At 34.6% G+C, this 25468-nt stretch overlaps 1 protein-coding gene across 13 annotated transcripts in view; it reads right to left on the bottom strand.

The window, feature by feature from the left end:
• KCNMA1 (potassium calcium-activated channel subfamily M alpha 1) overlaps positions 1 to 25468 on the bottom strand; it is a 526598-nt gene that overhangs the window by 400714 nt on the left and 100416 nt on the right. The window lies entirely within an intron of this gene.

The raw sequence follows: 25468 nt of genomic DNA, 5'->3' as shown, positions 1-25468 counted from the left end.
GTCTGCTTCATTATTACTTCTGAAAAAAATTGTTTTGCTTTGTAAATTTAGACATAAAATTTAAGTAGTTTACTATTTCATAGTAAACTCAGACCTCATATAGAGAGGCAAGATATCTTCTCGGTTAGTGAGGCCAGGATTCAAATTCTGTCATAAGAGGAAATTTGAACGGTACAGGGATCCTCACAGGTGAGCAGTCACATGGTTTTAGTTTATGTGGCGAAGTTACCTTTTTCTGAAGATACATTTAATATCAGCACTAAACTTTTTTTTTTAAAAAATATATCTTGAAATAATGACAATTCCAGGAAGAAATTAAACTTAAAACTGAAATCTTTTACACTCAATATAGTGAGTATTTTAAATTATACAGAAAATAAATTATACATCGTTTTCTTAGTGGTTCTAAGGAACAAACTGAAGAAAGTCTCATTCACTGTGACATTTTTTCAAGCCACGAAAACTTCTATGCCACTAAGTTTCTAACAGATAATCAAACAATTTTATTCTTAAGCATGTCTACTGTAAAAAAAAAAAAAAGCCACATACAGCTTTCATTTTCATATGGTGGTTTCCAAATATTCTATTCAGTTCAAGCTTAACCTTCATTTTCAAAGGTACTTAAAGAAACCTTTAAGACAGGCTCAAATATGGCTAGAAGAATGGAGGAAAATGGAATTAATCAATCCCCACAAATTTATGTTAGAAGTAGGGCAAGCTCTCATCACAAGTGAGATTCCTAACTGCATTACATGACTCACTTCATTTTGTAGGAAGAGGAGTAGCAGAGTTACAAATACAAATCTTGTTCCTGGCTACCAAATCAGTGCAAAGGCCATACTAACAATTAACTCATATGAAAAGAAGGGCCAATTTCTAGCAAAGAGTCTACACCCCTTTTAACAATTAATGCTAGGTTATCAGAATACAGCTTTGAGTCTGCTTCCTGGCATCTTAGACACCCAGCATCTCAGTGATGGTGGCATCAGATCCAGCTGTGCTCCAGACCCTGGAGCTCAGAAGAATGCTTTCATTACTCAGAGACTGAGCAACAGTGATATTTAATAAAATGATCATCAATCACCAAAAAAAAAAAAAAAATTTAAAAAATGTATGATTTTCTGCTGTGCTCTGCACTCCCTGTAATCAGTGAGTTCTGCTGGAATCCAAGTGGGGGAAATTTTTCATCAACGTAGACATATCAATTATGAGAATGTCAGCCCTGTTGGAAGCCAGACTTAAACTGTTGTTAGGTAGGCTGTTTATGAGATGGCTGGAGCAAAACAGTAGAAAAGTATAAAAATAAATTGAATACTTAACAGAAAAAGTAAGGTTAGAACTATATACAACTTGCATGCAGGTCCCAAGTCACTGTAACAAAACTGCTCCCTCCTTCATTCCTTCAATGGGAGTTTGGGGTTCTGTCTTTGTTATTACAATTAACTCACTCTCTCACATACAGACACACTCTCCAGGTGTTTTTGAAAATCCTGATACATTAACTATGTTTGATAACACTTTCATCCACTGAAATGCAATCACCTTTGCTGCTAACCACAGATATTGCGCACAAAACTGACAAAAGAGAGTCGAGTTGATTCTGTTGCCAGTTGTACAGATCACAATAGACCATTACATCAACAAAAGTAAAACACTTCTACAAAAATTGCCTTGTGACTTCTCTCTAAGCCTGAAGTTAGTAAAACACCAGTTCTGTATTTGGCAACTGATGACTAAACAAACATGAAGTGACTGATTCTGAGAAGGTATTCCTACTGAATCAACAAGTCTTGCTAAGAGTGCTTATACCAAAGAACTGCCCCCTCCAAATATCATGATACTCTCTAGGATGAAGAGAGATTCTAGTATAGACTTACTTACACACTAGATGCTAGAAGTGAGTTCCTTGAGAGACCATAAAGCTGTTTGAGGGTCTCCCAATTACTGGCATACATTAATATCCATGTTGTGACAAAACTACCTCAGAAAACAGATTTGTTTACATTATCAGTATTTTTGTCCAAATATATCCAGACATACAAAACAATGTTACCTCTGATAACTCTGAATCTTTCAAATGCTCCTCTGAATCTATAAAATCTGCAGAGGTCCCTGAAGAACTGAATATAGCTTCCTGAAAAAGCAAATGCTTTCACTTTTATGAAAGCATACATACTATCTCTAGAGCATAGTGTCAATACTTCCTCCTCTTCCTACATCTCTTTGCAATCAAAATGCAGCTTGTTAAAATATCGGCTTTCTTTACAGCGTGATGATATAGCATTGCCATCAGATGAGTCCTGGGTGGTCTAATCAAAGCTAAAATCCTGATTATTAGAATATACAGGGTAGCAACCTAGTTATTAGCACAACAAAAACAGGACAGTTTTGGTTGATTGGCTTGATTTTGGTTTTTTTAAATTAAAGAAATTCCAAGTCAGTGACCTAGACAATAAAGGTATATTGATTCACAAGAACTAAGGATGTGGGCCAGCAAGTATAAAGACACATTCCCTCCAGGACAGGACAAAGCATATGGCTCTATAAACTGCTCCATATGACTTTTACATATGGCTTTATACATTATCTTTTCCTTACCTATCTTGTATTTGATCCAACATCTGCTATCTTTCTTTTTACCATCCATGTTTTATTATATTCCAAAATCACTCACAACTAATATTTAACAGTACTATATAAGCCTAACCTGAAAAGGATTTTCCTATGGGCTACATATAAAATTAGTAAAATTGTAGACAGTCTTCAACAGCAGAAAGAGATATTGTACATCTCACATGATTCATCCCAAGAGGTTCGCTAGATTTATAGATATATGAAGGGTAAAATATACACCCAAGCTCTGCCACAGGAAAATCAGTAGTGCTCTGATTTACTTCCTTCTTTGCACAGAAACCATTGTACACATAGTTGCATTTTGACTTCTTCCACTGTGCTGTGAAGAGCACCTCAGAACTATTTACTCTGCTGACTGCTTAGCCCTTTTCACCGAATAAAAGGAACTGTCATCAAACCATATAGAAAGCTTGCATTGTTTATTTTTAATATTTCACAAAGGAATTGGCATAATATTTCTCTGGTGTTTTCAGAGCCAAAATAATTCAAATTAATAAGTACCCACTGGTTTATAGCCACAGATCAGTCATTAAGCTCACTTAGTTCTATGGGTTCAGTCTGGGAACACAAATCTATCTACTAATTATAAAAGTAATCCCTGTAGTTCTGGCAACTACTGCTATGCAATGACCACTAGCCTATGTTACTTCTGCAGGATGAATGTACATGAAGTGTCTTTGGTTTTGTATACACGTAATTTAAGAGTTCTGTGACTAAAACCAGATCCAGAGAGATTTCAGTTCTAAAGGACAGAAAAGAAAAAGATTACTGAAGACAGTCAGTTACTTATTACACATATCACCTATTTAAAATATTTAAATAATAATTTTATTACAAACTGTATGGAAGACTTTCAGGAGTCTCACAACCAATTTTCATTAAACATACGTTGGCAGCTTTGTCCTTTCTCAATTCAAGGGCTGATAGATTGCTATCAGTGCAAACAAGAATAAATAACTTTGAATAAAGAATAAAACACTTTGAGGGAAGACTTGCTGGGCTTTCCTAGGGGGTTGAGGATTTTACTTTAAATAAATAAAGGCCTTTACACAGATCACAAATGAAGCTATGGCAGTCCACCATTAGTTACGACCTGTAACTAATGAAACAAAACTTAAAAAAAAATGAAAAATATTTAAAGATATGTGTTGTAGAAAGATACTTCCACTTTTGTAGAATGCAAACAACTTGGAGAGTGGAGCCTCTATGACACGCTACTTTGTATAAATAACCTTATTGCCTAATGTGAATACTCTAAAATTTACAAACAGGATAAACTGTTGACTACAGTATTTGCTCTTTCAAAACAAAGAAACACTTGTGCATGAGGTTTTAATTCAAAGATGGTGTTCTGAACTGGACTTCCTTCAGGTCAAGTCCATTTGTTTTAAAGCTAGAAAATACAAGATTCAAGTTCATAATTTAAGCCTGACTTTCAGTCAAATTGATTCTTTTGCTAATAGTCAAAACAGTCTTAGCAACCAATTGAAAACTTTATGAAAGGGTAAGGGCTAAAAATTGTTGCACTCATAATATCTCAGTGGAAGTACAGAGTTAGTTGCATGACTTCACTTTTCCCTGTGTATTCACCCTTACTCTACTTCACCCATCATGCATCAAGTTAGCCTCAGGAGAGAAGTAATGGAATAAATGGAAAGAAAATTATCTGTTTTTCTGCCCTTGAATTTTGCTGCCTACATCAGTCTTCAAATGCATTTACAGGGAAGACCAAGAAAGATAACTTATTCAGTGCTTGTTCTGGGAATAAACCAAGAGCTTTATTCCACAAGAATGTTAATTCAACATTTCTTATAAGTACTAAAAGGGAACCTAAAAGTAATAGGAAATCTTTGTAAACAATAACTTACTTGGCGCTCTCAGAATTCCTTGGGACATGGATTAAGAGTGAAAATTACTTTCTGTACACTGTCTATGTTCAAGTGTACCAAGAAATAGTTTTGAAAAGTCAGTATCATTCTTTTACACAGCAAGCTGAGATTGCAAGGAATCTATTAAACAGCTTCAGCAAATATCAAGATCTCTCCTGCAGTGAGGGGGTTTTTGGGTTTGGATCAGTTCAAATACAGGTTAATGTGTGTGGAAGGAACCATTCATTTAAGTAGGCAGCACTACCCATTTAAAGTGTTATTGAAGTTTGAAACATTTATCTCAGTGTCTTCTAACAGAACTCTAAGATGGCATATAACAAGACAAAGTTTGGCTACCTGTAATTATTGAAAAAAAAATCTATGGTTTTGCAAGTGCAAGGAAGTTAAGCATGCTACCATGGTCAAATTCAAATGCAGAATTTGCCTATTAAAATCCACCCAGCAATAAAGTGAATTTTCTATTCCCCAGAGCTATTTTGTCTTAGAAATATAAATGTAGTGGTGTCTTCTGTTGCAGGCTTCAGGTCACTGTGGCTATTCTTTTTTACTATTTACTATAAAGTAAAGCATTGTCTTTCTCTAGTAGATTTTACAGGTTATTGCAAGTTTGAATATACTTAGCAGAGAAATGTCTACTGCTCTGGGGAGAGCAGAAGTCTGTGCATTGCAACAATAGTATAAATTGGAGGTTATTTTCTGATTCAAAATACTACAAGTGTTTTCACACATTTTAACAAGTACCATTCCCCTTATGTCATCTCTAACACAATCATTTTGAATGTGAGTATCAGAGATTACATCAATAATTTTCATTTTTATCAGTATGCTGCATTTGCTGCTGGGTGCAAGTTAAAAACATTACAGTACATATGCCAATAATGTCTGATTACTATCTCTTGAATTCCCAGTGCTACTTTGGTTTTTGGGGTTTGGGGCGGGGGGGGGGTGTTGTTGTTGTTGGGGGGGGGGGTTATTTGTTGGGTTTTTTCTAAGTCAGCAAAGTACAGTGAAAGGATGAGAAGGTTTGTTTCATAGCATGCTTTCTGGATACCAATGAACTAACAAAAGAATATCAGCATCATTAGGGATTAAAGGAAAGATGAGTTAAGAATTAATACCTCTCCTCTTTCTCTAGCAGAAGTAAAAGGAAACGTCTTTTTCTTAGCTTGGGTAAATCTGTTCCACTCTCAGCTCCAGTCCCTGTGACTCCCCTTTTATCTTGACTATTGTGCTGTGACTTCTCCTCCACTTTCCAGTAAGCTAAAACTACAAGCTATGGTTCATTTGTTATATCAATCGTACTGCTAATTCACACTCCAGAACCTTATAGACATTTTTACCACACACTACGAATGTCAAATGATCAATTATGTAAGCATAATTTTACACATAATAGCCTTTATCATTATTCCATACGAAGATTTAAATCTGGTTTTACCACAAATACATATATATATTAATTTTAATATTAAAAAGAATAAAAAACCTATTCCAAAACCTCCCATAAGCTTCTAACGAGTAATGATTTCTTATTAACAAGATTGACTTATTTCACCAAAAAGTTTCTACTCACTATAGCAGGGCTACAAATAGGATAACTAGTTTTACCATCACTTTTTTTTTTTTGACAACACTAAGAAAATTACAATAGGTTTGCCTATTTATATTTGTTTCTAGCATGAAAATACAGCTGGTTTGTGTTTAAACAAGTGATAAACAAATTATTTCAGAAGAGAAATGATGGTGCAGTCAAAACAGGTAACAATTTAAGACCTATGTTTCATTCAACTAGTCACGAGCAGAGCAAACAAATCAGCCAGCACTGGACAAAAAATGAAATCCAAAGAAAAAGTTACTTGGAGCCAGCAGCAAAGTTTACTTATAATAATGAATTAAAAATATCAAATCAAGTGTCTCCAGCCTTGGACAACTGTAAAACCTCTCCTGATATTGGTATGCAGATATGTAAAAAATTATCACATTCTCAGACAATTTCATGTCTGAGTTAAAGGGAGTGAATAAAGTTAACTAGCTAGTAGAAGCTCATCAGATTGTAATCAGAAGCATTATTCATTACCCAGTTCCTGAGTATTCTCTTAAAATTGATAACATACACCATACCAGTACACACATACCAATTCATAAGCACTAAAACACTAAAAAAAATATGTAGCAAATTAACATGTACAAAAATATGCAAATATAGATCAGGAACAATTTTTTTCAAATTGGTAATGCTTTATTTCTTTCTTAATTGAAGGAAAAATTTTTTTTAAAAATGCTAGTGATAGTTAATTGTGACCTAAAACATCCACAGAATCTGTTACGTGACTTTGGTTTGGTTGGTTGAGTGGGGTTTGGGTTTGTTTTGTTCAAGATGCGAAGAAAGAGCTTTAAAAAATTATATCAAAACAAAGAAGTCTTTAGCATGAGAGATGCAACAGGGAAAATTTTTCTTTCATAACAAGAAACAATTTTACTACATACTACCATCTAATTCTGTTTTTAAAAAAGGGTCGGACACTAAAGCCTATTTAAGAACAAGTGAAACCTTTTTATAGGTTTCAGCAGTCTTTCAGTTAGCCCTCCACTATATACAATTCCCTTCCCTAGCCAGGAACAGGTAACCAGGCCAACTGGACACTTCACTGTGATAGATCTGATCTTTTGTTTGATTTTGGGATACGGGAAAGTAAAGGGCTCATTCTTTCAGAACACAACCTTATGCCTACACATAAAGGTGCATTCTCCTAGTAGCATCAACAGACACTCGAAAGTGCTGACTAACTAAACGTCAATACCATACATTGTTATGGTACCATTCACCTGACCACTATCGGTTGCCATCAGCTAAGGTATGATCAATTTTAGAAGAAGGATTTTGTGTCCAGGGTAAGCAGCTGCCAAGAAGCTGACACTTTTGAAGCAGTTACAACAAATTAAAATATGCCTAAGCAAGTAATATGATTTTTTGTGCAAGATGGATGAGAAAAAACAGGATTCTGAGGATTCTGTAAGTTTATTAACAGGAATGGGAACAGTAGCCTTGGGATCCAGAAAACATACGTATTAACCAATGTGCAGACTACTTTCTCCAACCTCTTAAGACAGTTCATTCTGTTCTGAGCTGCCTAATTTTGTATGTGCTCAATTCATTTAACTTTGCTAAAAATAGAAGACAGAGTACATTTGGAAACAAAATAAACTTAAAGACATACTATTGTGTTTCAACTAAACATTAGTTTTTTGTATGTGTATGTATAGTTTTCTGTATGTGTATATACAACTGAAGTTGTATTCAGTCTCTGCCAAGAGACTAAATAAAAGTAAAGTTCGCTAATTCACCATAGGTCACATACCTCTACAAAAGAAATAACATTACAATTTAGATTTTTTTTTTTCCTATAAAGGAAAACCAACAAAAGATAATATGAGAAATACTTTGGAGCCTGATTTTATTTTCTAGGTAAATAAATATGTACATATACAAGCTTACCCTTACCTAGGAATAAAAAAGTATTACAAATATTTCCTTGACACGCGCAAAGATCCACATTACAACATCATATGGTAAAGCACAAGAACATACTACTGAAAATACTACATAAATAAAATGAAAACTGACAATTTCCTCGTACATGCTGAACAAAGGCAAAGCAAAAATATACTACTATATAATTAAAAAAGAGTTAGATTTTTAAAAATAAATGTTTTACTTTTGCTACTATGTATTCGCCAAACTATTCTAAGTAGAGACGTTCTTTAATGCCTAACCACAACACTCTGAAACTACTGAGAGTTCACGCATAGAATCAGATTTGGGTGCTGTCAGACAAGTAATAAACATAAAAGTATCTACATATTATAATATTTCCCCTCCAACAGAAATAACTACACTAACCCTGTCAGTAAAGACTATCTACATTAACATCATTAGTATCAATCGAATACCAAAAATCGTTCATTTTCACACAGTTGCTTCTCTCAAAGCACTGGCTCTGTAAAATTGGAACTGCTTTTTGCACACAGTGATTTACTAACACCATTTGGGAGTTTCACTCTAACCTACCACCAAGCAGCATTTGGAGAACGGAAAACTAAACAGCTAAGGGACAGGATGGGGACTTCGAGGTCTGACAAACTGCCTTCCTTAACAGTGAAGCAGAATTTTGGGGAGAACCTAAGATGGTAATTTGCCAGCCTCAGTTACATCATTTGCACACTTGAGATTGATTAGTTGTATTGGCTGGAAGTGAAGAGTTTTCATACTACAATCATCATCAACATTTATAAAATATTTCAAGCAGCTAGGACTGAAGATAATATAAATACCTCATTTTTGCTTATATATCTCGCTATTATTACAATAGTAACAAAACATCTCACAGAGTTCAGGATTTACTCAGAACACTGATGGCCTTGACATATTTGCCTTCAGACTATTTAGATATAAAGCAGGGAAGTGTTATTTGACCTGTTTTTCCAATTTAAAGAAGCAGGTACAGAGAAATTGAAAGGCATGCAGGAAGCCTGTAAGGGAATACAGATCTGAATTCAGGTGATATGTTTTAAGCTAGAGCACTAATGAATGGAATAGCCTTCCTCTTTCATGTGGTGTATGTAAGCAGAATCCTTTGCCTTGCTAAATAAACCATACACAGACTTGAACTTCTGAGAAATCTTTTGAGTCCTTGAGGTCATCTTTTCGAAATAACCTCAAGTTACTTGGTGTATAGATAAAATACATTCCTTATAGTCTGGGTCCTTTGACAATCTCCTATTCTAATTAGTTTCCATTGGGCTAGAAAACAGTACTTCTCAGGACTGTAAATTTAGCCCATGTCCTCATTTTTTTTTCCCCTTCCTTAAAGAGAAAGGGTCATCATAAAATTCAGGGTAGTTCCTAACCAAGTTTTGCCAGTGTTTTTGTAAGGCATTGTCTCATCATAAGAATCCCTGCAGCGAAGTTGCCATTTAGAAAACAGATTACCAATTTAATTCTTTGACTAATTCCTTGTGTCTGCTACCCGCAACTCAATCTTCGAATGTAATAAAATAAGAGCAGATGGACAGCTCCCAGATACAGCAAAACTGCACAAAGCCAAGACAGAAGCTTCATCCACACACTAATCCTAGACTTCTAAGCCCAAGAAAAAGGTTGTCCTTGCTATGAGGACATCCATTTTCACATGAATAACATTTTTTAGGATAAGTGTATCTAAAAGTATTCTCAGTCAAAAAATGGAACTGCTACTTCAGTTCATGTTTAAGAAACTCCTGCATACAGTGGTTGAAATCAATCTGGATTCCTGCCTGCCATGCCAAGGCCTATACCTTATTCTTTTTCTATCCAAAGAATTGTTACTACCGTCTGTAAAGAAAATAAATTCAGTCTTATAGATGAGAGAATAAAAACTTTGCATTCCAAACATGAATTTATTTTTCCATATAGTTTTAAAAAGCAGAAGATAATAATTTAGAATTAAATAAATTAAGTGTACTGTGACACTTTTCTTCAGAGACTTGTGGTGTCTACAAAAGCAACATCCTCTCTTAATTTAAGGAGACCAACTTACTGGCTGAGACCTATACAAAAGCAGTTTGTGTTTTATTCTATCTGGTAGTCTAGAGAGTAAAAGGTGAACATCACACTAAAGATAATTAGGAGCAATAACTGCTTCCATCTGCTATAACTTCTGAATATTACGATTCCACCTTATGCCTCAGCTTTGCTAATATCCAGCATTCAATAAGCTGAACTACAAGTATATTAACCAGTACTGAAACGAGCATGTTAACCACTGGATTGCAAGCAGAAAGGTGATATGTCCAATCCTTAATACCTGCCAAGGAAAGCAATATTTAATCATGGAAAATATAAAAATCTCTTTGAGCATTTTTGAAGCATTCCTCTAGAGTTCAAATGGTACTAAGAAGTTCTTTAACTGCTACTAAGTTAACAGCAACAATTAAAGGCTACATGGAAATTTCCAAACAGTCCTTTGATAGCAATTCATTTAATATTTAGCAGCGACACTTTTGAAAGGTATGTTTATAAAACAGAGAAGGCTGTTCATGGAAGCTCTACTACTGAGTACTTTCACATTTCTTAAATCAACATGCCTCGGAGAACAGCTCTATGAACATCAGATTACATATGTCTTTAAATTCTTATTGTGCTGATTAGGACCCTTACCTTTTTTTAATTATTATATACACATATTCTTTCTATTTCTCATACTTTTTTTTTTTTGCTGCTGGATTAAATTAAGAATACAATGCATCTGTATCAGATTGAATTGCAGATGCTGAGATTTGATTCACTGAACTCTAATACTACTCATGCAGTATTTAGAAAGTTAATGAACAAAAGGATTGTATTTGGGGTTTTTTTGTTTTTTTTGATTTTTTTTCCTTTGCAGCTAACATTGATATTCCACTTAATGACAGCTACTTTGTTCTTAAAAAAATAATAATAATAATAATCCTAGGGTCTGTGAGGGGGCAATAAAGAATGTCTTAATACAGAAAAACACTCAGGAGCTATTTCAATACATTTTTTTAGACAACAAAACAACAACTTGTTTGAAGTTCATTGACATTGAATTGTCACTGAATTTCAATTACACTAGAGGTTTCCACAGTATACAGAAATCTCTCCCAGATTATATTCTTTTAGCATTTTCAAAACACACTTCCGAGTTATACTTCATACCTATATTCATTAGCCATAAAGGCAACAGTATGGCTCAGATCATAAAAATCAAGGAATATTAACCCTTCAGCCTTTTTCTTTCTTTTTTTTTTTTTTAAATGGAAAAAGAAATGATGCTATTTGGAACCTATAAAATAGCTAGAACAGTGACTGTGATTCTACTTCATTTTCTCTCTGATGAGCAATTCAGTGACCTATTATGAAACAAACAAAAAAACCCCCACCCAAGTGCATCTATTCTTGAAAGTTCCCTCTTCTGTAATAAGCTGTACCTTGACTTCTTTCTGAATATATTTCCACGTCAAGGATCATTTTTATAGTAAAATATGTACATATAAAATTTTTGTTAACACTTTTAAATTGTCCCAACAACTGTGACAAATTACTGCATAATACAATGTAGTTATAGTTGTCAAGCTATCACTTAACTAAGTGCTTAAAAATTTACCAGAACAATTCTAATCTCCATTAACAAAGTATGTTCAGAATTCCTAGCAAAAGGAACATAAGCTAAAGGTCGTAAGAAGCTTCACCTGAAAAATAGGAACTTGAAGTGAAAGTATACTACAGTGATGTGATAATGCATTGATACATACTTATCTACCAGAAGAAAAATATTTAATTCTTATTTAGTTTTAAATAAAGAAAATATGAAACAGTCCTTCATATAGGATGAGCAAAAACCCCAAAGACTAGAGCACTTGGATTTTACCGATCAAGCAATACCATGTCTTCCATCCAGTTTTAATTTGCTTAGATAACAGATGTTCTGTGATAGCTGAATACAGATATGTGTGTAGAAAAGGGCAGGAAGGAAGCAATTTCCTACTCAGTCTGACTGCACCCTTGGGGATTTGGTTTGTGTAGTAAAGAAAATATTGATCTGAAAGTCTTAAGCAGTTGTGTATCACTGATAAAGCTTCTGCATCTTCACAGCCTGAACAAAAGAAAACAAAAATTTCCCCTCTCACACATGGAAATGCAAGTGTCTATTAATCACCTATAAAATAGAAGTTTTTGAAAAAAACCTTCAATTCACAATGTTTAAATTTTGTTTTCAGAAATGTTAATACCAGTTATCTTTGCCCTGAACTTTATATTGCATAATTTTTGGATTTATATCAAACTTTACATCCATATAGTAGATTAGTTATAAAAATTAAATGTTTTTGGTCACAGCACCCCATTCAGTTGAAAAAACTGAAGCTTGATGCTGTAGATGCTATGAGTTCGTTTGGGATCAATAAGAAACTGAACAAACTTATGGAAGAGAAATCAACCATGAGTTGTTTAACGCACACCAACTAAGCTCAGAAAAATCACTCAAGTTGCAAACAGCTGCAGGTTAGGAGATGAATAGGAAGGATGACTATATACACCAGCCTTGCTTAAATATTATTCTGTAGGCATCCTACAGAAGAATTGTAGGCTGCTATTTGCAAAAGAATATTTGGCTATACGGATCTTTGCTAGAAACCTGTTCATTATGTTCTTATTCAATAAAAGGGAATTATTTACTTAGATTATTGAAAATAATGTTTTGCTTTGGTTTAGCTAAATTCAAAAGGAAGAAAGCAGGGCAAACAAACTCCCATAAAGAAGTTAAATGCTTGGACTCAGTAAAGCTAAAAGGATTATAGTCACCCACCACAACACACGCATACAAGGTTTGTGTCAAAAATTGCAAGTAATACACATGGCTGTGTCGAGGAATATGCTCCTTGTATTAGCTAGCTTACAGATAGAAGCAAAAAGAGCTAAAAAGAAGACAGACAAAATGTCAAAGAAATCTGGTGACTTAAAGTCTAGGAACAAAGTCTAGCCTGTACACGTTTGTGTTTTCATTGTCTTAACATTTGCTTTGTTGTTACGTCTTGGGAAAAAAGATACAGAATGGAAATACCTATGCCTGATTACTTTAAAAAGACATGTGAAACATGTGCATTGAATCTGGTGCTCTTGTTTTTTTCATTTGCCATTCTTCACATGTTCCTTTTTGAAATTGTCCTTAAACAAATATTAGGAGAAACATTCTAATTAACTTTGGTTTAGAAAGGCTGAAATAGAAAGTGTCATTCTGTAATTGAGGGACAGCTGGCTGTTACTGTGATAATGATACATCAAATGAAGATCTTTTCCACTGGAATATGTTGCTACCCCTGATTATAGGTTAAATTCCCAGAATTAAAATCCCGTTCATAAGGATTTGAGAGCCTGAGCTTAAGACTTGTCTTCCATATGTGCCTGTTCTCACAGAACAGTGGATGCTACTCCACAACTGCCCACAAGAGCAAACAAACAGAACAAAAACATGGCTACAGGGAACATCATTAAACTACAAATGGTTAACAACTGAGATACAGTGCATGCTGTGTACCTTATTACAGTCTAGCAAAATGACTGTGACTGCAGAAACGCCAAAAGCCTTAAGATTTCCTTACTTCATATGTAACATTTGAGCAATACAATGATTTCTTAGGCGAATTTTATGCCACAGGCCATCATTTATTTATTTTTCTAAGTATTACTGTATAACAGTGTTTTTGCAATCAAAAATAAGCATTTTCCTTACCCATCATTGCAATTTTCTACTGATTTAATTTTAACAGGAGGCATAGAAAGGAGAATGGACTCAAGCTGGGGTTTTTTTTAATACATTTTGATACTTTATAAAATCCAACAGTGCATAAGAAGAGTATATTTGTAGTTCACCGTGTAAATGATCATAAACTATACTTTTTCTACCTCTAAAAAGCAGCAAACTCCAATCCTGACCTAAATGCAGTTCACACCGAGTAACTGAAGACCACAAGACAGCGCTCATGAGCTTTGGTATCAAATACAGAACAAAATTTCTGAATGGTTTTCTCTAACACATACACAAATGAAGATCCATGTTGGAGTACAAGTTCCAACTGATTTTAACAGGAGTTAATGTGTTTTAATCTGCAGTACACAAACACCACATGTTTACCATTCACTACAGATGTTACATGCATCATATTGCCCACTAAAGCTACAAGGCTGAGTTGCTGCTGCAGGCTAGAATAATACTTTTTTTTCAGCAAATGAATTTTGTTTACTGCCGTTGCTGCTCAGCGAGTGAAAAAAACCATCAAGTTTGGAGCTCAAAACGCAATAGAATCAGTAGATAAACTCTGTGGATCCATGCAGCTAATTGTTTTGCTTTTGGCTATGGCATATGTACTACTTGACTGCTAATTTCACGCTCTGATACTGCTTCTTTATAGCAGCAGATGAAACTGAAGCTCTAGTACCCCGTTCAAATAGGCTGATAAATATGTATTCCACCCCTTTGCAATATGTTTGACACAGTCCTCGCCCATTGTTATGCTTCCCTTTTATGAAGTCTAAGGCAGTCCCCTATTTTAGCTCTTATTCTTGCCGTCGTCAACCAAATTTATGTAAGCTCCTGGCTTATTCAGTGTGCAAAAAGGAATTCTAATTTTCCTGTTTACAGAAATCCTCTTACAAATTTTTTGTGTATGTAGAGTATTTAGGTTTGAGGTGGGGGTACATGCTGCTGTACATTTCTAAAAACCTTCAAGAGAATAACAGCAGCACATTTCTCTGCAGATGGACAAATAAACACTGAAGAAATCATACTGTTCCATGTGCACAGCTGAACTTACCAATTCAAACTGAGATTCACATTCCTTCTAGGAACAGCAAGTATTGCTACTGTAGTTAATTCAGACCTACTTGGCTCTAAGGACTGTCCGAGATGAAGATACAGCATTGTAGGATAGCCTAAGAGGGTGGCTGAAAAAACTAAAGCTTTGACTGGTCCCTGAATTATTTGAACACCATGAAGTGAAAGCAACATTTCTAATGTTACCTTTACAAGAAGTAAAAGGAGACCAAGAATATTGAAATCTATCAAATCCATGATAATTACATAACAGTGGATCATACAAGAATGATAATAAAAAACAAATGGTTGTGAAATCAAGAACAAATGGGATGATACCAAAAAGCAAGTCTAAGGAGACAAATCCTGCTGGTCTAATTCAAATACATATTTATTTCCGCTGAAACACTACAGTAAGATTATATGTTCTTACACCACTGATATACCAGGAACTATCTATATTTTAGCTGTGAAAGAACACATAACGGTTTCATTCCCATATTTGTTAAGTGAAATGCCTCCCCTTCTTTTTTTTCTTGGGTTTTTTGGGGGTTGGTTTTTTTTAAGGAGGAGGGATTTTTGCATAATTAAGGAGAGGATCTAAAAGCCAGACAGTAAACAGGAGATGGAAAATGAGAAACAAAAATTAGGAGAACTGAGGCACTCCAGACATGTCAAGAATGAGAGCACTTGGAATAAGTAAGTCTTTGGTATACTCACGTATGAAATCTAAGAAATGCAAAAAAACCCTAGTGTATGCAAGCTTTCAAGTTCATACTAATTTGTGAATTTAGCAAATATATATATATACACATACACACATGCATTTATATACATAAAAATAAACATACACACACAACAGGCATACAATTTTAGATCCTGGGCAACGCAAATCTGGTTTCCTATAGAACAAATCTTCATCATTGCCTAGCAACCAGAGCTATTTTTATGTCAAACTGTAATAATTCAACATTTCGGCTGTCTTTACTGAGATCTAGGAGTGGGGTATATCACATAAATCCCATCTCTTCCCATGCTCTGACACCTGAACTTTTCAAAACCAAAAATCACTCCTTCACAGAAGCCACATTAGGACAATTTCAGCATATAAAGTGCAAGGAAAATTCTGAGTGACGGAAAAGGACACTATTCAGCAAACACTCCTTTCATTCCATATATGGCTACAGTTTACTGTAATTTATATTTCCTATCTTCAGAACCCTCTGCAGGTTCTGATGCAATAATAAAAGGTCTGTGCAGCTAATGCTGTGTAATGATGTGTAGCACAACTGGTGTTTTAAGGGCTAGGTCGTAACAGTACAGTCTTGGACATAAAAGGCATTTTACTGAACATTATAAACTGTTGTATTGCATTTTAATTACAAAATTCACTAGAAGAAATGAATGACTACTATTATCCTGGGATTTTGTACAAACAAGTTAACTGAAATTGAAATTCCTTTCCAAGAATTATAACACAAACATGATAGAGGAGGGGATGGGAGTTTACAGTCAAAAAACAGGTATAATGCTTTCCCAAATCCAAAGCCTGTTTCTGTCAATAAAAAAGGCTAGATATATTATGTGAGAATAACAACCCTGCAAGTATATAAGGAAGATATGATATATGAGGTATATTAAAAGACTTGGTCCTGCATATTCAAACTGCTCGGGCTATCTTGAAGACAGTCTTCCATATATTCTTGCACATCTCCACTCTTGGATTTTTTTTTTTTAACATGTTATTTGGTTTACTTTTTGAAAAATCAGATCAAAAAGACTGGAAACACACAGGTTTATTTTAAGTTAAAGATGAAATTCTGATGCATCTACATAGCACCAGAAGGTAAAAAGATGTCTCTATGGCAATTCTCATGATGAAAAATTCTAAGAGCTGTTAACGTGCCATAACCTGAAAATGCACAAGATTGAAATCCCTGAGAGGAAGATGAACCAAAATACAGCCTTTACCTACGGTTTTCGACAAATAATACATATAGGCAAGAAACCTACAGAAACTTGCACCAAAGCATTCTCCTGGCAAGATTACCACTTCCAACCAAATAATCTGCTTTGGCCACAGCATACAACCGTCCTCTATACTGTCTTCAGGTAATAATATGAAAACTAGCACAATAAAAACTCAGAGGTTTCTCTCAGATAAGCTCTATGCCTGTTTTGGAAACAAGGAAATTGGAACACAAGGAAATTCAGACACTTCCCAATGACACCAATTCTAGGGTAACTGAGTTTCAGTGCTGGTTCCAAGAGTGGAAAGTACGTAATTGCTTTAAGATGTGCTACATCTCAAAAATTTGAGTGGTTAGGAGATTGCACAGAACAGAATCAGGAGAACTTGGCTAATATTAATTTAGCAACTAATATAATTATTTTTTTCTTTGTTTGGTAAGTAATTCCTATATGTTTGGGAATAAATCAAAATGCAATTGCAATTGTTTCCTAACTATGAGATGCACAAGGTATTCACTGCATAGAAACTGACCAACTCCAGATCTTTTCTTTTTTAAACACTACAAAAATCTGTAAAGCTGCTTTACTCTGTAGGGGTTTTCCCAGAAACAGGTTTAGGCAAGGTACCTCTTTCTCAGCTGTTCCTTTTGGAATTTAAGTTCTTTCAATGGCAATTCCAGGAAAGTGGTGTTTGATGGAAAACACTGTTGAAGCCCAAGAACCACATTCAGTCACATTTCAGGAAATAAATTATAATTCCTTAGAAAAATCTATGGATCTATATAAAGGCAAAAAATGAGAGTATAATTTGATCCTTTAAATGTTCATTTTTGTTCTCCAGTATGGTGGGTCAGTGCTAGCCTCAGTGCTTTTACCAAATATTAATACAGTATTTTCTAAAATAAGTAAAGGGTATTAAGATAACATATCCCTGATGCTTATATAAAAATCACCTGTAAAAAACAGCATAGAAATACAATTCAGAGACTAGGACAAGAAGCCAAAGAAAACACAGACAAATAAATTCTAATTAGAATTTCAGTTGACATAGGCAAGACAAATTTCCTATGCTACACCAGCAGGCAGTATTTGAGTCTCTTCCCTAAATTGAAAATATATCAAACATTATGTGTACCAACTGTGTTTGGGATCTCCAGGCATGATCAGGGCTTCTGAAAACTGAGGCAATGTAAAAGTATATTATTGCATATAATACTTGTCCCTTAAGAATGTAGAATTTTAAACACACAAAGCGGACAAACAAGTGAGAGCCTCAGAAAGCGTAAACCCCTTCAGAGAAGAAAACTATCACAGCTGACAAATAATTCACATCCACACACTCTCCATTCACTAGCCTATGTTATTTCTTCCAGCTTTTTTTCTGTACTGCTTATTAATAACATTATGGTGGAAAGCTGGAACAACTTTTTCTTAATTGGGCTATTATTACTTCACTTGCTCCTTTTTTTTTTTTCCTTTTTTTTGGAAGATTCAATGTAAAAGTCATGTCAAAGTTCACATCTCAACATGCCATCCATGCAGGTGCCTATCTGTGTGTACTGAAAACATTTAAAATATCATTTCCCACAACAAACAGGGGCAAAGAAGTCTAATGATACAACAAATTTTTTTCCTGGCTTGGATGCTCAGTGGTTATGTGTTAACTTATAAAAATTACTTTGAATACCTCCTAATGTAAAACATTCCTTTAGGAGCTTTGGGTATTATTATAATTGCAAATTATTATCTCTTATGCTGGCTTTGTTCTTCCAACAGTCATCAAAAAAGATAAAATGTCCTCAAACTACCTAATTATTTGCCAAAGATATGTCCTAGTTTTCAGTTTATTCAAGTCTAGATTTCTATCATTACATATATTTTCCAGAACATTGTGTGTGTGGTAATGGCAGTGTAAATGAGGAGTAATGCCAACAAAATTTTAGAAGAAATAAAGAATAAGCACATGCAGCAGCAGCCCAGTGTCTTTAGAAGTCAAGTGGGTAACATAAGTTCCAACAGGCCTATAAACCTTCTGGCCTCAGTAATCTTTATTTTAAAAAACTTAATCTCATAATATCAGTAACAAGGAATAACTGCATTAATTGTTTGGGGGGTTTTTTTGTTATGTTTCTTCCTCTTTTACTCCTCCTGTTTTCCCCCTTGGAATACTGTCCATTCCAGTCTAGCTAGGCAATGAAATGATAATTTCATTCTTCACTGGTAATATCAAGGAGTGTAAAGTCCTTGGCTACAGTATTGACCAATAGATATAGTTGTATATTGTTCTTAAATCTGTCTATAAAAAGAACACAGATGTTCTTCAATGAAGCAACAGAGGACTATTTGATAAGTAGGATATTAAAAATGAATAGCTTCAACGTACAATAAACTCAACAACATTATTTATTTTTATATCTTTAAAATAAAAAAATAAATTAAAAAAAAATCAAAGAACATCTACACATTTTAACCTAATTTTTTTTAAATGCCATTACCTCAGTCATTCAAGCCAGTCTATGAAAACTAGGTCAGACCATGTAATTTCATTCATGTAAGTCTGTTTTTCTCTTTCCATTCAGTTTTCATTCTTTTGTGGCTTCAACCCAAGGAAAGATTACTTCAAGAAATAAATCAGAACTGTGCAGTTTGATCTTCTTTTTTTTTAACTCTGTATGATCGGCCTAAGAACAAGTCAACTTAAGCCCAACAGATGCAAGATGAGGTTCATAGTAAATAGGGGTTTCTGAATGAAAATAAGAATAAAAATATAGGATTCTACTTACTAGCATTCTTCTCATGAAAAAAAAAGAAAGGATGCTAAAAGAAAGATTAGAGTACTTGTCTCACAACTGTGCAGCTAACATTACAGCAGCAGGGGCAAATTCCCACATCTTCATAGTCAGAACTCTCCATCAGGAGGACTTGTAATGAATAAGACCTGTCGATAGTTTTACGGTTTGCTCAAGTATTTGAAGGAAATTAAAAAAAAAAACCAACACACACAAAATAACCAACATTCCTATGATGGACAGTTACAGCATGGCATCATCTTTTACAGTTAACTTTGCCCATGTCCTTGCTGTTACCTTGATTTCTGTCTAGTGAACAAAAACGATCCCATGGGTATGAAATAAATGTAAACTATTATGTCCCTTTCACTGTAAGTGCAACTTATTTTACGGAAAAGAAAGTGAGAACTTTCATTATTTTTAGTCATAGCTCAGATAGATTTAAATTACCACTCATTCAGAAATGCAACATGTAAACCTCTTATTTCACAAGGAATAATTAATGAACATTTATTGCATCTTTAAATAAATGGTACAACTAGAGAAAAAACATACAATGTTATATGGGTCATCCATTGCAAAATAAAAGCTACATTGAACACTTACTCTCTTTTCACATTTGGTAGCTTATGAAATGCTTTCTAAAATTATTTCTAAACAAAACCCTTTGAAAGGTATTTGAATGCTGATGCTAGACTGGCAAAAAAAAAAAAACTACCAAAAAAACCACTCACGCCTAACTTCACACACCCAGCCTCCACCATGTGTTCTGTCAGGCTAATATTTGATTTAGAATACATTTGCTTTTGACAATTGCCCTCCTCAAAAGGACCAATATGGCATGCATTGTTCTTAATACTCCACAAAAAAAAAATTAACAGAAAGCCTTCCATTTTGGGTCAGAAGTCCTGTGCGAAGTGTAGAAAACAATAAAAGTGGAGTATTATAACAATTTTTTTTCTGAGATTGTTGTTTATCAGCCTTGCGGGGGTTTTTTTCCTCCTTCTTATTTTTCTAACATAAGCTTGCTCTCCAGTGGAAGAAAAATAAAGCCTTATTTCAGGATTTCTAATAATCAACAGGAGCTCCTCAAACAAAGCCTTTTTTCATTTTAAAAAGAATTACCAGGAAAAGATCCAATGTAATCTTTGCCTTAAACTGTAAACACGTCTAAATCCTATCAAATGCACTATCTTCATTAGAATTTTACTCCATGCGTGTTAACGCATCAGCTTACACAAGTCAAGAATACATCTTTTTCACAATAAAACTATGTCTAAGGAGTCTTCCAGTTTCAAGGCTATCACCATTTATTGCTGTAACAAAAGGACCTGGTTTCCAAGCTGTAGAGCGTTTCACAGCCGTTTCTACTGGAACAGCACCGAAGACTGACCTTCAAAGGTGTAGCTATTTTATTGCCAAGTAAAACTGACACTGTGTAAAGCATGAATCTAACTCCCAAGAAGCTCAGAACTAATGCTGGATGAAATACATTCAAGTGCTTTACAGTCTGCACCATTAATGCTTTATCACTTTCGAAGGAATGGAAAACTTCATTTTCTTTAGCTCACTAAGACTACCTCATTACCAGATAAAATTTGAGGATAAAAGACCTAAACTTTGGATTATTTCAGATGATAGACTTGGTCAGTTATAGAGTTCTGCTATTATAATGCCATAAAAGCAACGTTAGCTAATATTTTCAAAACCCTTCCTATTAGAGGTACACTAAAGTTTTTAAGTTTTTGATCTGTAATACCTTAAATGGCCTAGTTCTCCAGAAATGGCAATAGCTAAGCATATACCTTCTGGGGGGAAAAAAAAAAGTTCAAGCACCTTAGAAAATTGCTAATCATTTATGAGCCTGCTTCTTATTTTCTTTACGTTGCAGGTGGGTTTCCTCTCTTGAGTTTCCTACACCTCTCTTGGGTTTCCTACACAGGGACAAATGAGAAAGGACCTTTAGAGAAAAATGTTCAAAACCATCAATTGGTTGAAAGAATTACTGAAGAAGCAAGATTAAGAGACCACCAATTTGTATTTGTAGTTGATTACTAAAGAAAGATCAAGGTATTTGTCTGAAGTATCTGAAGATTGCTGTTTACATTAACAGAAGTAACAAGGCAAAAGCAAGACCGAACAGTCATCTGGCTGCCATGGCAGCCTTTCTGACGGTGTGATACAGGGACTGAGATGAAACAGTCTTCTTAGTGATTGAGTGGAAATTACCCTTTTAAAACTAGCCCAACAGAATCTTAAAAATCAAACTACAGAAAGAAACTTTCCTACATTTTTGGAGGATGATAGTAATGGAAAAGTTTGTTCTTGGCCATGCCACAAAGAAGAAAATTCTACAACACTTATGCAGAATAAATGTGCACCGTAGCTGTTAAATAGCTAGAAATGTAATTGAGCTTTCTAAAATCTTGAAGTAGTATGCAAACTTATAAAGTGATAAATGAAATGCACAGCTGAATTTGTAAGCATGGACATTAGCCTAGAATTGTAGGTTAATTTCACATATTAAAAGTCACAGAAGAAATCGTCATTAGCAGCAGTGAGAATGTATTCAGGTTGAACAATGCAATCACATATTGTATAGAAGTTAATTTCTGGTCACCTTACTCTGATACTTCTGACTACAGAATAAATTATGTATGTTCCACAGTAAATAAAATAACAGTGCTTATTCACCAAGCAGCATGTGTATCTGTATTGTCCACATAAACAAGGGCACATGGCAAACAGGAAAGCAAATCAGGAGAGATTTAATTGGCATCCCACTGAGATCTTGGCTTCTGTGATTCAGAAGCTCTAAAAAACATTTTTTTCTTCCATATAAATATTTCAAGGGAGACAGGATCAAAGCCCCTTCCATTTTGCAGGTATATCATAGCTTTCATCCTAACTAAACATAAAAATAGTTAGAAATTATATTCCGAAATGGCATCCAGAATTACTCTTCCTCTGAAAAGAGCTAAGAGTGGAACCATCTAATCCAATTAGAGGCACCTGGTGATATGACTGGCAAGGTCTGGAGAATCAAATCCAAAGTGGCAAACATCCAGCAAAGACAAATTAGGGTGCAAGACAGGGAAATGTGACTTTTTAGAGACTCAGATGTTGAAGACAGACCTCAAATGGCAAATACTCAGTGTTCTCTCCCTCACTGCCCCCTCAGCCTAAACACCTAATCTAGGAATTTCATGAAAACAGGTTCTTGCAAAACTCCTGTCCTTCTTGCACAGGAACAAGAAAGGATGTGGAATATTGCCTTTCCACTGAGCGTACCATGTAGACATATCCATGGACTATATCAATTTTTTGTGTTCCTTAGTTCATTAGCAATGCATGTATTCTATTTGTCCATCTATTAGTCACAGATGGACTGCTTCTGTGATATACTGTCTGCCTGCTTAGCAAGTAGCTTCACTTGCTAATCGGAGCTCTAGTACAAGATCTTTTTCAGAAAGTTAATTGAGAACCAATACAACTGGATGAACACACAGACTTCCCAATTTAACGTGCGTGCATTTTATTCATTCAACTTCAGTTAAAACAGCGAGCTCCCTGCAGAAGTGTTAGAACAAATTGGTTTTTGTTGAACCAAACATGACAGAAAGTTATCAGATTATAAGCAAATTTTTTTAATTAAAAATAAAGAAAAAAGAATTTGCCTTCAGCCACAGAAAAACAGATGGTCAAACTGGTTATGAGGACCAAACTTTTCTGTGCCTTAGAAAGGTGGTCAGGATCACATGTACTTGAGCTTTTCGCTGCATTTCTTGTGTTGCCAGCATATGTAGATCAATACAGAATGCTTTGTGATGAGTGGAATAACACTATGGGTATTTCAAAACTACTTGCCTATGCTATGGCTGCCTGTGGAATCATAAAAACTTTGTCTCTTATCTGTTATATTTGTGGGTTTTTTACATTGGAATAATTGCATTGATTACGTACAAGGAAAGAGGTGTTTTGATTTCTTCAACTCACAGTGAAATTCACATGGAACTGAGAACAACTCACTAAATCTGAATTAAATTAATAATAGGGATAATTTATTACTACAGAAAGGGGTAAATGCAGGCATTAAACTCTCAGTAATGGTAGGTTTAACAGGTTTTCATGTCATGTCCTGTCAGTGTTAGCATGATATGCATCATTTACTTACACAAATTAGCTGTATCTAATTAAAAAATAATAATTATACATCTATTTTGAAAATTACTTTTCAAGCCAGTGAGCACAGAGGTAGTATAAAGCAGTATAGATTTTATGAGGGTTGGAGGAAGCAATGAAAGTTATAAACTAAAATGACAAAATAAAGTATCTAGAGAAATGGGATGAGGTCCCTGCTGAGTCTAAGTGGAACAATATTTGAAATTAATTCTGCTGTAAATAAGTACTGTTACATTCATAATTGTCATTTACATTGCCACAGCACTGTCACTTTGCATATAAAAACAGATTTATTTTATGGCATCTCCATGCAGGAATTGAAATGCTATATAACTTCATAGCTCATGTTTCTAAACAACTTTCTAGAGAGATCCAAATCCCTCTTATTTATGTATACGTTCAGATCTTTTCTTAATGCTGAGCCATTTATGGCCAGCAGAAGGGTAAAGTGTTCTCCAGCAACACTCAACAGTTTCAGGCAATAGCACTTAAAGATTGGTGATGCTTAGTATCTCCAAATAAACTCAAATAGTAATTTTGACTTGCAGGAGGACAATCATACAAAGTAAATGCAACCAAAGTTACCCTTAGTGTTCAGAAATCACTTTTGTTAGCAAACTGAAAAGCATATGAAAATAACCTTGTTCAAAAAGTTGTCATATCAAACATGTCAAGGTGTTGAAGGATAAGTACCAAGAATCCCTTACAGTGGCAACCTTAAACAACCAAGTTCAGCTTATCTTACCTACTGGCCAATGTCCCATTAGACACAGTTTTTATATGAAAAAGATGCCCAGAGACTGAGAGAGATCAAAGACAAATCTGACTTGGAATTTTGCAATTGAGCATATAGAAAAAGAAAAGATAAACTATTCTAATAGGTTAATGCTAAATCTAATAGGTTAATACTAATTCTAATAGGTTAATGCTAAAACTGAGATATCCCCCCCCCTAAAAAACAGCTCTATTTTCCCAGCCTTCCTTTCTTCTCATTACTCTTTCTGTTCTCTTAATATCACTACAAATCACAATTACTTCAGTTTAGTACATCAACTCTTTAGGGACCATAACAATTCTTTCCAGTTACTTATTAGCTGGGGTTTTTTTAGTAAAATGGTTTTAGCCTTCTTTTTCTTAAGTTCCTTTAATTTTCCATTAGGAAAAAATCAAAGCATTTCATTATGGCTTTATTTCACTTCACTTGGAATATTTAAAAACATAGAATTGACTAAATAATTGCTTCCACTTTGTAAAAAATGAACTGCTATTCTTTTTATTTAACACAGTATTTCACAAGACAAAATTGTAACACATATCCCTGAAAATGTGTAATTAACATTGTATGCTGTGAGCATCCTGCTCCAAAAAGGGAACCAGAGTAAGGAAATGAAACTGACTTGAAATAATAATTTGGAAGTTATAAAATATCTTATTTTTCATATGTGAAGGTTTCACAGTCTCTTAAGCAAAAGGGAGGTTTACTAAGTACTTTTTAAGGTTACTAATACCAAAGGAAAGCAATTGCTTTAGTATTGACTCAGTGGTAAATCATAGACTTGCTGAACAAGAAAATACTCTGATTCTTTGTCCCCACTTCACTTTGGAGATCTGGCCCAGCATGAATGGCCACTGACTT

This window comes from Ciconia boyciana, chromosome 8 (assembly GCF_034638445.1).
Source record: "Ciconia boyciana chromosome 8, ASM3463844v1, whole genome shotgun sequence".
Classification (NCBI taxonomy): domain Eukaryota; kingdom Metazoa; phylum Chordata; class Aves; order Ciconiiformes; family Ciconiidae; genus Ciconia; species Ciconia boyciana.
Note: the sequence above shows the minus strand (reverse complement) of the source record. Positions and strands in the feature narration are given on the sequence as shown.